The sequence below is a fragment of the Phyllostomus discolor genome, chromosome 5 (assembly GCF_004126475.2).
Source record: "Phyllostomus discolor isolate MPI-MPIP mPhyDis1 chromosome 5, mPhyDis1.pri.v3, whole genome shotgun sequence".
NCBI lineage: Eukaryota > Metazoa > Chordata > Mammalia > Chiroptera > Phyllostomidae > Phyllostomus > Phyllostomus discolor.
Genome location: NC_040907.2, coordinates 43,812,988 through 43,829,939, shown reverse-complemented (window position 1 = coordinate 43,829,939; position 16,952 = coordinate 43,812,988). Strand labels below are relative to the sequence as shown.

At 41.6% G+C, this 16,952-nt stretch overlaps 1 long non-coding RNA gene across 1 annotated transcript in view; it reads left to right on the top strand.

Annotated features, from left to right (window-relative positions):
- Positions 1-16,743, top strand: part of LOC118500962 — a 91,105-nt gene extending 74,362 nt beyond the window's left edge. Inside the window, exon 4 of the long non-coding RNA XR_004903531.1 lies at positions 15,946-16,743. This is a non-coding gene — a long non-coding RNA (uncharacterized LOC118500962). The remainder of the gene's footprint in view (positions 1-15,945) is intronic.
- The last annotated feature ends 209 nt before the right edge of the window (positions 16,744-16,952 follow it).

Sequence of the window (16,952 nt, the reverse complement as noted above, 5' to 3'; positions counted from 1 at the left end):
CAGACATGTGCTCCTTCTGGTTCTCTGCTGATCACACCTCAGAGGCCACCAGTATTTAAAGTCAGGGATTTATAGGAAGTTGTTATCTTGGGGCCCTGGAACAGCCTGAAGTATCTGTCAGAAAGATGTTTGCTTTTTCTCAGAGAGAGGTGAAGTTATAGAAAGGCAGATTTTGAATTGTTCAAAGAAGCCCTTCCTATCAGTAAGGGCTAAAAAGCCATAGAAGGGTGTGCATTCCTGAGGAGGTGGGGGTCTCCATGTCCTTGATGAGGTGTTCAAACAGAGTGGTCAGCATCATGCAGTGCTGAGCCACATGACCTCCAAGCTTCCATCTGGCTTTAAGGTCTTGGATTCAATTGTAGAGTTTTTTACCCACCTACCTGTGGTATAGCACTTTTGAGTCCTGATCTCACAAAGTGAAGATGGGTTTTTTTCTGATGGACCTTTAGAGGTGTGTTATTTCATTTTTTAAGAAATGAAATACATTATTTTTATTGTTGTTCGGTTACAGTTGTCCCGCCTTTTCCCCCATTGCTCTCCCCTATCCTGCCCCCCCACTCCCACGGCCAATGTTATTTTAATCAATATTGGAATGCTCAAATGAAGCTTTCTTGAAATGATTTTCAAAAGGCATAATTATAACAAGTGTGTGTGTGTGAGCACAGAGAGAGAAGAAATATAGATATATCATTGAATTTTTTCTTATCTCTCTCAGCTTTCTATCCACTGGTAATTCTGTGGAAACCTAGTTAACACAGAGAATCCAGCACAAATAATACCCCAATACCCCTTTTTTATTACAAAATCATAAGCATGCAATTCAGTAACATAACAGTACCACACTCAAGCACACCATATAACATTTTAGGTGAAATGTTCAAATTAAAACTATAAATTATTACACCCATATTATTACCCTACCAACCACGCTCAAACAGGCCTTACTTCTGTTGGACTCTGTATATATTGAGCACATATTCTGTATCCCAGCTTTTGAGCTAGATTTTGGGGGGCACAGGTTAAAAGATGATAAAAGTTGGTCACTGTTCTCAATTTGTTCAGGTTGTGAAGGAAGAGAGAGAAAGGAGAGCCTCCCACCTCTCAAGATTCCTGTAATGGTGTAGGTTTCATTCTTCCAGGAAAGGAAGGGGATGAGGCGGAGGAAGGTCCGAAGGAAGGCAGGAAGGGAGGAGGAGGACGGAAGGATGGGGGAGAGTCGGGAGGAGGGTAGAGAGGAGGGACGGGGGAGGCACGTGGAGGAAAGGAAGATGTCAAGTCAGGAAGTGAAGGAAACTGAAGTCAAAGATCCTTCCTTCCTGCAGGCCTTTTCCGTTCTTTCTTGGTCTTTCTTTCTTTCTTTTTCTTTCTTTCTTTCTTCCCCTTTCTTCCTTCCTTCTCCTTCATTTCTTCTCTCTTCCCTTTCTTTCTTTCTTTCTTTCTTTCTTTCTTCTTTCTTTCTTCTTTCTTTCTTTCTTTCTTTCTTTCTTTCTTTCTTTCTTATGTTTGAATACAGTTGTCTCCATTTTCCCACCACCACTTCCCCCCACTCTACCCATGCCCACCTCCCACCCTCAAGCCCACCCCTCCTTGGCTCCTTCCATGGGTTCCTCATACATGTTCATTTATGTTTAGTTTCTTACTCTGTACCTAACAAAAGGATTTCCTCCCCACCTTTAATGAGGCCCTGGGTCCACATATTTGATATTTGGAGATCCTTTGCATGTCTTACAGAATATGTATCTGTCAAGGTCCCAGAAAGAAATAAATGGCATACTCATACTGGGTGATTAGAAAATAATTGTATAAAGAATCCATTTATAAAGGTTTGGGTAGGTTGTATGGAAACCGCTAGAATAATGCAGTGTCCTGGGGCTATGAAAAGCTGTCTGTTTTTACCCTTGTGATTAATGGGCAACAGGAGGGAGCAGTTAACAAAATCTAGAGATATAGAAAATGTCAAGGAGAAGACCACTTGGCAGGAGTTGTGACCTTCTGCCAAAAATGCAGCAGTTGAGAAGACTTTGTAGGAGGGAAGTTGACCTCACTCTTCCTTCCCTCTGATCTCCTCCAGTGCTCTTTAGTTCTTGACCCATCTGGAAGTCAAAGAGACAGCCCTTAGATACAGTTGAAGCAGGCCAGGCTTCCAGGGCACAGAGCTGGTGACGAGAGGTTGGGAGTGGACCTTTGGTCACACATTGGAGATAGTTTATTACATTAAGTAATCCTTCAATGCTGCAAAGGCCTAGTCAGGGGGCTTCTCTCTGATCTGCATATTCACCATACCCCACATACATCCTCCCTCTGTCCAACACCATTTATGAAACTTGCTGGTGTCAGATACCGTGTGAAACACATCATCTACTTCATTTTTTTCATTTCAGTTTCATAATCATGCTTCAAAGCAGGTGAGAAGGCAGAACAAAAATGAGGATAAAATGTTTCTGACTACAAAGCTCATGTGGCATGCTGAGCTGTATGAACACAGCCACTTTGGGCAGTTCACTGGGGCAGAAGTTACAGGACACAGCTCTCTTCTGCCTGGACACCCTCTCAGCACCCCTGTCTACTTGAGCAACCAGGATTCTTTACCTCTGACTCAAGTTGGTTTTCTCTTCACAGAAGCTTTTAGAAAATCTCCTAGCTGGTGGTATGTCCCCCTCCTGTGCTCCCTGTGTGTGCTGCTCTCACTTCTCATATGGCACCAATCATATTGAATTTAATCTTTTTGATTATTTTCCCCATGAGACTCTTATGTTTGAGATCAGGGACAATTTCTTTTTTATTTATATGTCTGTAAAAAGCACAGTGTCTGCCATGCACTGGAGTTCAGTAAATGTCTCCTAACTGAACAATGGAAAAATAACAGACTTTGTCTATAACTAAAAAAAAAATCAAGTAGAGGGAACTAGGAAGATAAGTACAGAATATCTTTTATTTCTCAATGTTTCAGAAACATTCAATACTCAGGAAACCTAGTAGTTTCTGTAACCAGATAGGCCAAAGTGATGTCATGAAAATCCCTTTGTTATCATTCACAAGAACACCATCCCATTGCAGTTAATGGAAATAAATGTACCATTTAGTACTTTAAATCATGAAGCAACTTAACTGCCTTCTATTTTCAGTGACCTTCTGGTACCCTCATTATTTTTTCACTGCGGATGTCTGTGCCTGATCTTGTTGATTCAGCATACGGGGGCATATACGTGAGGCATAGGTGAGGTGCAGAGAGGTGGGGGAGGAGGAGGAATCTGGAATCACCTGAGGAGTGGAGAAAAACCACCTGTGAATGCTCCACTCTCACCTGCCTGTGAGGCCCTCCATCACAGCTCTTAGCATATTGTATCACAGTGCTGTACACATCTCCCCACTAGACCATGAGCATCTGAGGCCTGGTATCACACTGAATTCATCTCTGGGTTCTCAGTGCCTGGTATGATTTATTACATGTAAGAGATTCTCAGTAAAGGTATGCTTATATAAATTAAAAATGAACGTGAAAGTGAATAATGATTAAGAAAGGACTAGGTTCATTCTAGCCTCTACCACCCATTTGGAAGAATGGCTGAAAGCATGAGAGAGGGAGTTAAGACTCTATGAAGAAGATAATGATTGAATTTGTGAGGAAATACCCCCAACAAACAGAGACACTTTTGTCGTCCTGCTGCCTTTCCCTGCCTCTTACACAGCCCCCATGCTCCCTCTGTGTTGACATTTATCATTGCAACATCTGGCATCAGGAGCACCATATCTGTTTGGTTCAATGTGATATTCTCTCTGCTTTGCACAGTGATTGGCACGTAGTTGTGCCACAATGGGGCACAACTTTTAATTTTTTAATGCAATTAAAATCTCTCTGTCCTGGCTTTCGCTTCTCCTCTCACAGTTGCTTCCTCCCGCATTCACTGCATACACCTCCAATGCTGAATACACACCCTGAGCTGTCTCTCCCCATGGACCTTCTAAAGTGAAATCAGAAAGGGGCTGAGCTCACATGTTGTTAAACTTTCCATTTTACAGACAAGGAAACTGAATCCTAAAAGAGGAAAAGGTTCATCTAAAGGCATAAGAGGTAACAGACTTGACATTAGAAAATTAAGGTCTTGTCATCATATTGTAACCCCAATGTTCAGTTTTTCAGTTTAGTGGCTTTCACTTTTATTTGGGGAAAAAAACACACTAGGAAACTCATTCAATGCAAATCTTATCCAGAAGCCCCATAGGAAAAACAGATAAAGTCCATGCTATTTTGGCTAAAGCAGCAGTGGAGACTCCTCTCAAAATCAAACACAAATGGCTCCTAAGGAGCTCATAAGAGCACAATTTGAAATTGTTAGCATAGTGGGGTGCATGCATCTTTATTAAAGCATTCTAGTGAGGTTGAAGGTAAGGGTTAATTGAGATTGGGCATTTATTCATAATGTCATGTGAGGCTACACAGTGGCCATGACAGTTATGAACTAGTTATGCATCATAGAGGGGAATCACAAAGAAGATGGCAGGGCATGCTAATGTGAAGGCACATGATTCAGGTTCAAGGTTCAGAGCTGCCAGTTACTAAGGACAAAGACTTTTGTATTTTTTTACCTTCAATTCAGCCTTGATTTCTTCAAGATATAAATGAAGCTTCATGATATCAGTGGTGAACAAGCTATTTATGTTCTAAAGCTGACTAATTCAGGAAATAAAAAATGTTTAAGTGCCACTTATTTAAAACAATTCAAAGTGAAAATAAGTTTATTGAGTTCTATGAAAAAAATATATTCCTATAACCCATATTGCCTCCTTTATTAAGTAGGAGACTTTCAATGAGAAACTTGAAAGCTTTATAAGCCACTAAAATTAAATCTTGGCATACTTGAGAAATAGCAACACAGAGATGAGTTTGTAATATGCCATCTGAAATTGTAGAGTAATGTAGCACTCACATTTGTTCACATGCATTATCTCTATTCATTAATGAAAACATCTTGCAATGTGGGTATAATTAATGGGGGGACTTGGAGAAGTAAAGTGATATTCTCTAAGTCACCCTACAGGTTTGCCACAGAGCTGGAACTCAGAGTAGTTAATTCCAGTTAACACAATGTTTACTAACTTTATTAATGAAGGCAGGCCTAATAGCTGTAATAAATAAACCTCCACATTTTAATACTTAACACTATAAAGTTTTTTTTCTTGTGAATCTAAGAGCCCAAGTGTGTGTGCTTATGATTAGTGGATCTCTTCTAAGCAGTGCTTTAGGGAGCCAGCCTTCTTTCACCTGTGCTTCTATAGTCCTTAGCACTCAGCTGCCAGGCTACTTGGGCTCATCTGTCTTCCATCCAGCTGGGAAGGGAAGAGCACATGGAGGACTGCATGAGGGCCATTTTCATGAAACAGGTCTCAAAATGACTCATACCACTTTCTGTGATTGGTCATAGGGCAATCACATGACCCTGCTGACCACAAGTGGGACATGATGATCTGTCACATTAGTGAGCACTTTGGGGACTTAGGCCTGAGTCTTATTTCTCTTTCTGGATTGCACATTGTTTTTGCCCATGAATGATGTGTTGAGAATCTTCCCACCATCTTGACCTCCCTCTGCCATTGTTGAAGGGTTTTCTTTCTATTGATGAGATGAAGTATAGAATCCTAATTCCTCTCCCTCCTTCTGGCAGTATTCCTTCCACCTCCCCTTCATGTGGATAGAGTAGGGTTGCCACATTGTTGAACATAACCTTGCTCTCATAAAGTGGGGTGTAGGCACCAACCCAAGCTGAACCAAATAAAATCCCTTACAGAAGCCTTCTCTGGGATTTTTCAAGCTGCAACTAAGGAAATTAACTTCTCTGGAGGTGGGATATGAGGCTCAGAAGCAGTCAGTGGCCACGTTTTCCACCTGGCAACAGAAGGCAGTCTGTAGTGATAGACAAGAAAATCAGTGGGGCAAATCCAGGGAGGGGCAGAAGAGAAAGTGGAGAACTTACAGTTCATATCCAGGATTCTAATTGCTCCAAGGCCCAGTACAACCTCACATTCTTGCAGTTTGGTTCAACACTTCCATCTATGTGAGATAACCCAGAGTCCTTCCAATAAATTCCCTCTTCACCTAAGCTAGTCTGAGTTGGGTATATATCTAAGCAATCTCAAAAGACCTATCATTCCATTTAATAGCCCATGGTGAGTCAGAACAAGAGTCTGCTGCCTTCCAGAAGGGCTTTCCCACAGGGCCCATTCCTTGCTCTGGTAAGTTGCAGTGAGCTCATTCCCCACCCTGCAAGCCTTTCAAGACCCAGTGGGGAAAGCCACAATCCCTCTCATGGGTCTCCCTTATTAGGATATTGTGTTTGAGGATTCTAAAGTATTTTCTTTGCATTTACACAGTGCACATTCTCTTTCTTGTTCATTGCTTCATGTAAACTGAATGATTGTGTTTCCACATAGATTGAAGGTCTTAAAAAAAAGATTTTATTTACTTATTTTTAGAGAGAGGAGAAGGGAGGGAGAAAGAGAGGGAGAGTAACATCATTGTGTGAGAGAAACATTGATTAGTTGCCTCTTGTTTGCATGCACCCCAATTGGGAACCTGATCTGCAACCCAGGCATGTGCCCTGACCAAGTACTGAACCAGTGACTTTTTGCTTTGTGGGATGACATTTGACCAACTGAATCATGTTGGTCAAGGATAGGTTGAAGGTCTTATCTGGACCTATGTGGGCCAGTGAGGCTCTTGGTTTGGATTCACTCACATCTACACCAGATTATCTGTGATGTTCTTTCCTACTCTGAGTCTTGTACATGAGTTACATGTGGCCTGAGGGTGAAAAAATAATTATTTTGAAGTATCTTTCCTTTTATAAAATGACTCTCCTATGCATTTCTCTTTTAAAGCTGTTAGAGGATAAATAACTCCATCACACATGAGCTTGGTAGCCTCGTGACCTTTAGAATTTCTATTTTCTCACTTGTAAAACTAATGATTGGTGAGGATTACTATATTAATGCATGCAAACACCTAGCACAGCACCAGGAACTTGGTAAGGGTTAGTTTCTCCCTCATGCTTTCTCACATTACCTACCTCTACACTTACTGCTTTTAGCAGTGGAGGGAGCTTAAGAGGGATACAGTGGTTTTGTTCAGATTCTCTTAGGAACCACGACCTCACTCCCCTAACTCTTTCCTCATGGACCTCCTTTGCTTCCTCCCTCCGTGACATCTCTGTGTCTTCTCTCTACTACAGTGTCCTTGTTTTCTCCCTCAAGCCCCCATTCCCTCCCCCTTTCTCTCTCCTCCTCCCTCCAGCCCCAGCTGCTGGTGTGGCTGGCTGTTCTGATGCTATTGATTTTGCTCTATAAAAGATTGCTCAATTCATTTTCTCCACTGCGGCCCAGTGCCAGACCTCAGGGTAGGCACCACAATGACCGAGTTGATTATGTGCACCGCTTCCCCTGAAGGACTGCAACCACATTCCCTCTCAATTCCCAGGCAGGATAAGACAGTGAAGGTGAACATGATTCATAAACTCTAAAGAGCTAAACAGAGAGCAGTAGACCCTGACTTACTCATCTCCATATTTACAAAGCTTAGCACAGGGCCTGGCACTGAGTTGGTGTTAATAATGTTTGTTGAAATAAAATGAATCTCTTTTCTTAGCTTCACAGCACTCTGGGCACACAAGGAGAATCTCCACTGACTTCTGATTGCTGGCAGCAGCAGTTTGCAACCCTGGATGCACATTAGAATCACCTGGGGAGACTTAAAAACTACCCATGGCCGGGCCTTACCTGAGACCAATTAACTAGAAATCACTGGTAGTGTGGCCTGACCGCTGGCACTTTGTAAGAGTTCAGTGGATAACTCTGATTTGCACCCATTGTGGGATTGCAGGATAAGACTGGGTTTCCTAGTCTGGCACTCAAGGTCCTCCATGTCTTGACTCTTTTCCTGTTTCCATCCTCACCTCTTTCTACACACTCCACTTTTCAGCTATTCTTGACATCCCCACTCTCCACTGTGGGAATCACTATGCCTTTGCCAATGCTGTTTTCCCTTGAAGGACAGCCCTCCTGGGTATCTTCCTGGAAAACTCTTACTCATCTTAAAAGATCCAGATTAATGCCATCTTCTCTGAAATTTTCCCAGCATTTTCAAAACTCCAGTGCTCCAGATTTTCACTGCTGCATCACATTGTCTTTTTTCAGGGGGTTTTGCCTGATAATCTCTGATTCCTGTTATACTATTCTGGGTTTAGTTCCTTGCACATTGTCCCCTCCAGCCTGATTGTCCAGGTAGATTGTTTTTTACTTGGTTTTCTATTCCAGCTTTGTCCTCGGACAATGTTGTTTGGGATTTCTTTTGGCTCTAAGCTTTGAAGTCCACCAACGGGCTCATCTTCCCATCTTTTCTCTGCTTCCAGAACTTCTGCCTAGGTACAGGGACTGGGACCCTACTTCTCTGGGAGAGGCATTAGAATACAAATTATACTGGGTAGGAAAGGCCCATATATATTGAATGTTTACTACCTGCTATATTAAAGTGCTTTACTGCATTATCTTATATAACCCTTCATGGATGAGTCACTGGGTTAAAGAATTTAAATAAATTGTCCAAAGTCAATCAGGCAGCCAGAGGCAAATCTGGGATTTCCCTGGCCCAACGGTCTCCAAAGCCTGTATGTTTCATGCCCATTTGATACTTTAATGCTTCTTCTGTGTGCCTTCCATTTTTACCTCTCTTGTCTCAAGGCTATATCATAATTTATTGGTTGGTGTGTCCTGTTTATACTACTAAACTGTGACCTTCTCAAGGTCAGAGATTGAGATATTCAAGTCTATATTCTTAGCACTTAGCAAATTGCCTGGCATGGAACACGGGCTTAATAAATGCCTGTGGCCTGAATAATAAAAGGCCAGTATAGCCTTAAGGGAGACTGGTAGGAAAAAGGAGACAGAACAATCTTGACCTTAGTCTGACCACAGAGCCCCTTCTCCGAGGCCCTGGTTAGTGAGATCTCTGCTAGGCTGAGAAGGCAGATGGGTGGAGGAGTAGGGGCAGCCAGCCTGAGGGCTCCTTTCCCTGGTTCCCTTGAAATCCAGCGTCTGTCCTGTCCTGTCACCCAGCAGCCAGAGAACATTTGTTCCCCGAAGGGCCAGTGGGCACTGTGCCAACAGCAGGTGGCGGCCTGTCCACTGGGAGGGAGGGAGGCAGCAGGCAGGAGCACTGATGTGTGCCTGAGACAAGATGCTGCAAGTCTGCTCTCGGCACGGCCGTGACAGCAGCTGGGACAGGGCTGCAAGTCACCATTCTGTAACCATTAAAAACCAGTTGCTGTCCCTTTCATAATAATAAATTAAAATATTACTCTAAAGTGTGCTAGTTTCAGACAGCAAAAAGAAAGAAACCAAAGATTAGAAAAACAACCAAAAACACACAAAAAAGAAAACCCTTATGTTATCCGCTGGGTTGTCTATAAAATTGATAGGTTTCTTGGTAATTGCAGAAAGCATTTATGGCTGCTTTTCATGATGCAATTTTTTTATTTTCTTGCAGAAAAAAAAGTGGAAAACATCAACCTATAATCAACCAACAACATATATATATTTAGAAACAAAATATGAGAAGGAAAGTAGAGGCAATGTATTTCTTTCTGCTTATTTGTTGCTTGAAGAACGTGTGTTATTACTAAACCAAACCATCAGTATCTTCACAAGCATCTGAAAATGTGCATGTGTGAGGTCAGCAGGGCCTGAGTAGAGGCCTGTGAAGTTGACTCCACTGGCCCCATGTGCTTTGGCCATCTGTAGGCCACTTTTTAATTTAATGACCAGATAAAATGGCTTGGAGCCATTCTCCTGTCTACGGCGGGCAGCCCAGTGCCCTCCTGAAGATTTAAGGGATCCATGACATGATTCCTTATCATCTCTTGTAGCCTCTTGCTTGGCTTCTTGATCAACCAGCTCAACTAGGCCTCTTGTGGCTGCCCTCCTGCCTTCCCCACCCTGTTCCCTTTGCTGACAGACTTCTTCATTCTCCAAAGCATCACTGACAGAAGACAGCTATATGTAACAGACTTTCACTAAAAACTTAGGGGTAGCCATAGGGATTATGCTACCAAACAGGAACCAACCTAAATTAAAAATTGGGTTACTACATGTCTCAACTGCCCGGCTCCCTTTCCATGGCGACAGCCTCACTTGCTGTGTTTATGTTCAGGTCCTGCTTGCAGACATGTTTCCTTAGATCACAGCTCCAACATTCCTATTACTTTACATGCAGAGCAATTCAGCTTGTATGTTTTTGTAAATTCTTATCCAGCTAGTACAACTTAGGAAGCATTGCTGTGTACAAACTTTTTTTTTAAGTCTGCATTTTATCTTAAGAGAAATAAATTTGGTTTTGTCATACTAAGAGAGGGAATCTGATTGGGTAAGTTTGTCACTGAATTCTTACTATAAAATACGACTGCTACAATCCCTGTAAGCATAAACAGAAAAAAACTGGTCAGTGCATTGCCATCTTATTTGGACGTTGTGAGCTCATGCTCTGATTGCAGAAATGTCATGCACAATAATATGCTTGGAAGAATTTTCCTAAAATGGGACTGTGAAGATGACAGATATTTAAATTTTTAGTCTGTTTTCAGGTGGGTTAAAGCTGGGTCTTTGAGTTAAGAGAATGCCACTGATATCCCAGAAGTGCACTCAATAGTTTGCTAAAAAAATGGAAGGAGGCTAATCACTCAGTGTCATAAAGGTCCTTGTTCACAAATGAAATCATACCACATATATGAGGTTATCTGTAAGATCTTGTTCCTGATGGATCAAAATGTGTTCTTCTTCAAGGTAGTGGCAGGATTTTGCATTCTCCATTTTGGAATCTTCTATGGAAACTGGCAGAATACCTGGCATAGAGTGAACACTCAACTTTCTGAATGAGTAGATGGAACCAATGGCATTGTCACACCAAAGGCTGTTACATAATGTTATAACTGCACCCTGGAATGCTTCCTGTAAAGATCACATGTGTCTTTGTGCTTGTGCATGTGCATATACACACACCATCTTTCTGTCTCTCTCCTCTCTCAACTGTGTTCGTTCCTACTTCTTCTTGTACATCATAGTCCCCTGTAACATAGATCATACTATTTATTAAATTTCCCTCTTGTACTCTATGTTATCATAGTATTTGTAGTGGAGTTGTTTCAATATGTGCTCATGTACTTGTGACTATTTGTTGCAGCTCTTCATTGTTTTCTATACTTTTGGCTTCTTGAGGGGAGGCCATGTCTGTGTTAATTGCTGTCTTCCCAGTACATAGCCCAACGCCTGGAAGAGAACAGGCACTTATGGCAGAACAGTAGCTTTCACCAAACCTCTTCCTCTTCTTCATGGGCATGAGCCAGGCTATACTTCCTTGTCTAAGTTATTCCTAAGCATGGCCATTTGATGAAGTCTAGCCAATGGAAGAAGTGGGAGTAATACCTGTCCCTTCCCAGCCTTGGCTTTTGAAACTTCCCATGAGGTATCTTCCATGTTCTTTTCTCCTAACACTGGCTTATGGGAGGCAAGCACAGTAGTTTCAGAAACCATGTATTGAAGATGGTGGAGTCACATGATGGAAGGAATCTGGGCCACTTGAATCATCCTCAGGAATAAGGTCATCTCCAATCAGGTTAACTGTTGTGGACTATACTTGAATAAGAAAGTTTTGTTGTATTTGAGCTTTTATACATTTTGAGTTTGTCATGGTGGCTAGCATTACCTCAATACAGTACTCAGTTTTTTGTTTGTCCATTTGTTTTGGCATGTGGAATTAACAGATATAAATAGAAAAGCAGGTAGTTAGGATACAGATTGTGTCATTAGAAATGTTGAAGCCTGAAATATTTGCTCATCTTCAAGATACTAGAAGACAAATGATTCTATGAGTAAGAATCAAGTGGTATCACAGCAATCCAAATTCCTTTGTACCCTTGTGATAAATCCCTGAGAATGAAATTAAAACAAGCTTGTTCCCACTTTGCACTCATAAAATCCTGTCTTCTCTAAGACACCTAATTTTCCTACTTGCTATAGACTGAATATTGATGTTCCCCCCATAGCCTCATGTTAAATCCTAACTCCCAATGTGCTGGTATTAGAAGGTGGGACTTTTGGGAGGTGATTATATCATGAGGGTACAGCCCTCATAAATGGGATTTGTGCTCTTATAAAAGAGACTCTGGAGAGACCCGAGCTCCTTCCACCATGTTAGGAAACAGAGAATAGGGGCCGGCTCTGAACCAGGAAATTTTTCACTAAATATGACCATGGTGGTACCTTGATATTGGACCTCCCAGCCTCCAGAATTATGAGAAATAGATTTCTGTTGTTTATAAGCCACTTAAGTATGTTGTTATAGCAGCCTGAACATGCTAAGACACTAGTACTGCATTCCAAAATGATTCTCTTTTTCCATGCCTTTGAAAAATTCAACATTTTATTAAGCATTAATAGTATTTTTTAAACCAACCTATATGTATGAAGGAATGAACTACTGATTTTAATTTTACTTTCATGGGGGAAAGATGCATTTTTAAGGAAGTGGCAAACATTATTCTCTAATTGCTGAAATTTCAGGAGTAAATTTTTAAAAAATATTTTATTTGTTTTTAGAGAGAAGGGACGGGAGGGAGGAAGAGAGGAAGAGACACGTCAATGTGTGGTTGCCTCTCATGCAGCCCCTACTGGGGACCTGGCCCACAATCCAGGCATGTGCCCTGACTGGGAATTGAACTTGTGACCCGTTGGTTTGCAGGCCTGCACTCAATCCACTGAGCTACACCAGCCAGGGCAGAGGAGTAAATTGAAACAAAGCAATGATCATTAATCAGAGACAGTCAGTTTCCATTCTCATCATCCTAAATTATCTGCACTACTCTACTCAGGCAGAGAAGCCAATAAAGGGAGTCTGATATTGATAAAAACACAAAACTGCCTTACCGGCCCTAGACTTCAATCTCTGAACTACTTTCATTAAAGGAAAATAATTCCTAACTGAAATAGGTGCCAATATTTTCCATGACAATGTGCTGTCATTAGAATCAGGAACTCTAAGAAACTCAGGACAAAGCGTGGGTATCTAGATGTTATGAACTCAGGAGAGCTCTAAAAATACTGATTTGCGGTTTCAACCTGACCCAGCTGTAAGAGATAAGGTGGCCTAACAACCTCACTCCTAGGCTTAAGAACTAAGGATTCAACCCTTAGTTCTATGTATTAGGACATTAAAGGACCATTTCTTCCTATAAATGGGTCTGGGTAAAGCATGTTACTTCCCAACCAAAGTCTGGGTAAAGTTTGGGTGAGTATGTTGAACCTGCTTCCTCTGTGAGTCCTGGGCTGTGGATTCCCTGATCATTTGTGGACTGCCTACCTGACCAACTGAAGATCTTTGTTCTCAAACACCTTAGTGTTAGAACCTAACTGTGCATCCCAAATGGTTAGAGATCCAAGGTATCATGTCCTATCAGGTAGGATGGCCCTCTTCCTATGGGGTAAGATGTAAACAGGCTTTCGTAATCCATTACTGTGACACCTACTTGACAATAACCAATCCCTTCCTAAAAGCTTCAAATCTGTTCTCCTCAAGGAAATTTAATCTCTTTGATTATTACTGTCTTTTTATGCTGTCTTTTGTGTCCCTCCCCCTTAAATGCCTGGACCATGTCTTATTTCTCTCCATATTCCCAGTGCACAGCATGGCTCTTGGCACATAAAAGGTACCCAGTAAGTATATAGTGACTACATAAATGAGTTGGTAATTAGAAAAACTGGCTCCGTTGTGGAGAAAGGACCAACTCCTGATGCTCTGATTAATTTTCCTGATGCTGGTTGGCTCCAATTTGTGGCCACATAAGCAAAGCTATCTAGGGCTGGGCCAAGTGATAGTTACAGAATCTTCCCAACTGAGAGGGTGGGAGGTTGGGACATGTGAAAAATGACAGAACACAGAAGGAAAGAAACAAGAACCTGCTATGATAGCCAAACACTTTGGGTAATGGATGTTTGTCCTAAGGAGATATTGAGCTAGAGGAACTCTGACCTCAGAAGATGAGATAATTGCTCGCTAGAAGAAACTGAAGACAGAAAATAGACTGCTTTAGATCTAAGATTCTGACATATTGAAGAAAATGTGGTCACTAAATCCTAATAGTAGTATTTCAGTAGTAATTGCATCCACTATGTTGACTACAACAATTATTACCATTGCCATCTCTTTTGTCACTATTATCACACCATTTTCTTGACATCTATTATTTGAACTTGATAATTGTATTAACATCTCCTCATTTAATTCTCACATTAAACATTGAGAGAGAGAGAGAAAGGAAGAGGAGAAAGGAAGAGAGAATCATTATCTTCAAAGTATAGGTCACACTAAGGTCCAGGAAGGTTAAATATGGTAGGAATAATGCCATGTACTCACCATGGCATTTCCTGAGCACACATACAGACTGCACTCCCCATCACTCCCCAGCCTCCTTTGCAGCTAGATTAAGTCATGAACTGAGTTCTGTCTGGTAGAATGTGGGCAGAAGTGACAACATAAGCTAATTCTAAGTCTGACCTTTAAAAACATTCTGCGCATTCCCTAGCCATATTTTGCCCTTTTGTGGTGATCTTGGAGGCCTCTATCCCAGATGCTATCACTATTAGTTGAGAAGGGCTCTAACTGACACTTGACTGAGATGTAAGCAAAAAGTAGTATTTATTATGATGGAGCAACTGAGATTTAGGGACTTTTACTGTAACAGCTTAAACTATGTTAACTAATTGATTTAAGAAACTTGCCTGATCACAACACCAATAATTGGTAGAGCTGCTATTTAAGTTTTAGATGTTAATTGGTGTTTATTAGATGTTCTGCCAGACCCATTGTATGCATGCTTCATGAGTTCTTGGCCCTGGTTTTCTGCTTGGTGGTACTAATGGCCTTCTAGGACAATCATGTGACAATAATTGTATTCCCATGGGAAGAGGGGAGTTTTTGATCTTGAGTTCTGTAACCACCTTTGTGGCAAGGTCAAGTTGTCATGATTACTTCACCTGTTTCTAGTCCCTTATTGACATGGCTCCTGTTCTGGACATTCCTTGCTGCTACCAAGGCAGGAAACACCACAGTGTCCCAAGATTCAGTGTGATACCTGCATGCTGGCTCACCATGATTGGGCAGCAGAGCTGCAGGCTTCGCATGTGCAAGCAAGGAGAGCCACTGGCTCCCCATCTCACTCTTGCAGTGACTCACACCTCAGCTATTTCCAGGGACCTGGCTTCCCTCAGGTTGCCAAGGGGCTGGATAACACAAGTTGCACTTATGAGGGAGCTGAAGCCCTATGGGATGAACTTTACCACTGGATATTTCTCCCTTCTTCTCCATATTTAGCTTGTATAGAGAAGCAATAATTTCATAGGATCTCTCAGAAGACATCTGTGACTGAGTTGTGACCAACCAGGTAATGCTTTCATTGTTCCCAGCCCCACTCCTCTTCCTCCATCTCCTGCGTCCCTGGACCTGTACTGCCCAATCAAGTATGCTGTGAAAACTTTTGACTCAGACATTTTATGGGGACCATTTTATGGGGAACCAGCCTAAGACATAAAACCTTATATGAGGGTATACAAACCTACCAAAACTGGTATATTTGAGCAGCCTAAAAAAATGATATAGTTATGGGATGATAAGTTGAAAAATTTTAATAATATTTACTTACATTTCTTCAAATTATGAGAGAAATATATATTTTTATTTAAAAAATTATAAAATACAAACTTTATTATTAATGAACTCTTTTTATATCTTCCACTCTGCCTTTCCTCACTCACTCCACAAATCTAAGTACTTGCTCCTCTTATTAATAAGGGAAGGTTCTTATAGTCATTCCCAAAAAGGCACTAGGATATCTGCATTGTCTTTTCCAGGGAGAAGTTCAGTACCTTTAGAAATACTATAGAACCCCCCTTTACCCCTCACCACCCAGAACTGGAAATGACAGAAACTTCAGGCAGAAGAGGCCAGTGAGTGAAAAAGATATCATGCTGTTGACCTACTTGGCCTCTGATCAGTTGTATTCCAGACAACTGTGTGTGTAAGTGTGTGTACACATGTGTGTTTGTGCATTCAGAGTGAGTGGTAAGGGGCAATCGGCAAGACAAAAAATAAGGCAATTTTGCTGAGTCATTATTTCCACATCACCTTCTCTTTCATTTTCCAGTAAACTCCCACTAAAGCAGACACACAGAGATTTGGAACATGGTGAGTTGCTTGCATCACAGCCACATGGGGCCTCTTCCTTCAAAGAATGCATGGAAACCATTTATCAGAGGAGTCAAGTCCAAATGCACTCACATTTTTACCTTTGTCAAGTGCAGCTTTTCATGACTACAGGGGTCTGTGAGAATGTTGTTTGAAAATAAATGTAGAGGTTTGGTGAAGCTGCCAGAATCCAGACCTTCACCTTTTAAATCGCATTAGTAATGATGGTATATGTGGTCACTGGACAAAATTGACTTGAAATATCATCAGCAAAGAAAAATAAGTCAAGATATGTTTCCTTCTGGTGTCTTGCTCTGAAAGCAGGTTTAAAAGGCCCAGAAATGAGAGGGGTTCAGATCTGGGTTGTATTTGTAACAGCAGTGAATGAACAACAGCAAAAATCCATTCCTGAGCCACAGAGCTTGAAGGGCTTGAGAGGTCAAATCACATAAATAACAGAAGTTCTAGATAAAAGGAAGATTGCCCACGGCCCAGCCATCCTGTGCTCTAAAGAGACTGAATGAGGCTCTTGAGAGTTGGTGGGAGGATGCAAAGAAGAGGCACAAGAAGAATGGGGAGGATGACTGTGTGGGTTGGCAGCTGAGGTGAGGGGCTTAGTTTAAGGCCTCAAGGCTTTACATCTTATAGTTTGACTTTTTCCCATCTTGCTCTT